The sequence below is a fragment of the Leptonychotes weddellii genome, unplaced genomic scaffold (assembly GCF_054177405.1).
Source record: "Leptonychotes weddellii isolate Sample4059 unplaced genomic scaffold, ASM5417740v2 HiC_scaffold_38944, whole genome shotgun sequence".
NCBI lineage: Eukaryota > Metazoa > Chordata > Mammalia > Carnivora > Phocidae > Leptonychotes > Leptonychotes weddellii.
This window is the reverse complement of record NW_027993837.1, coordinates 1-1,027: the sequence shown is the minus strand read 5'-3', so window position 1 is coordinate 1,027 and position 1,027 is coordinate 1. Positions and strand designations below refer to the sequence as shown.

The following is a 1,027-nucleotide window of genomic DNA, read 5'->3' as shown; positions in this document are numbered from 1 at the left end:
TGTAGGAGTACTTTCTGAGTTGCTCAGTGCTCCAGGGTTCCAGGACCTGTCCACCACGGGCATCTGTGCGGGTGCGACAGGTGCCGTCGGGAACATGACGGGGGAGGGCTTCTCCAAGTCAGGCACCAGCGGGGCCGCCCAGGCCAGGGTCCACCTTCCCAAACCCCCGCACAGTTTCCAGTCGCTCCTTTTCCACCTCCTGGTTCCGGATCATCTCCTCAAAGGCCTGGGCTGCTTCTGCCGTGCCGCCCTCTGCAGCTGCTTCTCCAGCTCCTTCCTGCTGGATGGCTGCCATCCAGGCAAGGTCTTCCGCTTCCCTCTTCTTTTCTTCATTATGTTCTATATATTCTTCGGTATATTATTTTAATAGCTCCGCCTTCAGCTCTCTGCTTTGGGAAGTGAAGTCTCCTTCACCTTTACTGTGTCTTTCTTTTCAGGAATGACGGCTGATTTGTAATCTCCATGTTTGGTCGTTTCTCAAAAAAGAGCAGGCTCTACTTTGTTATAGAGGATGAAGGCATGTTCCATGTAGCCTTCCTCAGAGTAAATGGATGCCGTTTGGATAATCTCGACTGCAGAGCCCAAGTACCGTCTGGGTGGAACGTGTTCCTTTGTCTCCACTGCGCTACCTACCCCTCTGAGAGAGCGCCCTCACGTGGGCATCGGGCGGAAGGCTCACCTCTCCATGGTCGGACATCGGGACCAAGCACTTCTGTCCCCGTGGACAACACGCGGACCACAGTCCCTTAAGATAACAAAGATGAGTTAACTTACCGCCAGGAATCTAAAGTCAAGTCGGCCCCCTGGAGACTGCAGGGAAGAATTCCATGCTCCCCTTTCTCAGCGTCTCTAGGCTGCCTGTGTTTCTTGGCTCCCAACCCGGTCTTCAAAGCACCCGAAACCCCCGATTCCACCATCACACCACCTACTACTGCTCCGAGCTGCCTGCTCCCTTTTATAAGGACCTGGGATTACATTGAACCCACCTGGATAATCTAGGCTAATCTCCCCATCAGAAGATGCTTAA

At 53.7% G+C, this 1,027-nt stretch overlaps 1 pseudogene; it reads right to left on the bottom strand.

Moving 5' to 3' along the window:
* Positions 1-6: 6 nt before the first annotated feature.
* LOC145719331 (STAM-binding protein pseudogene) lies at positions 7-891 on the bottom strand (annotated as a pseudogene).
* Between the last annotated feature and the right edge of the window lie 136 nt (positions 892-1,027).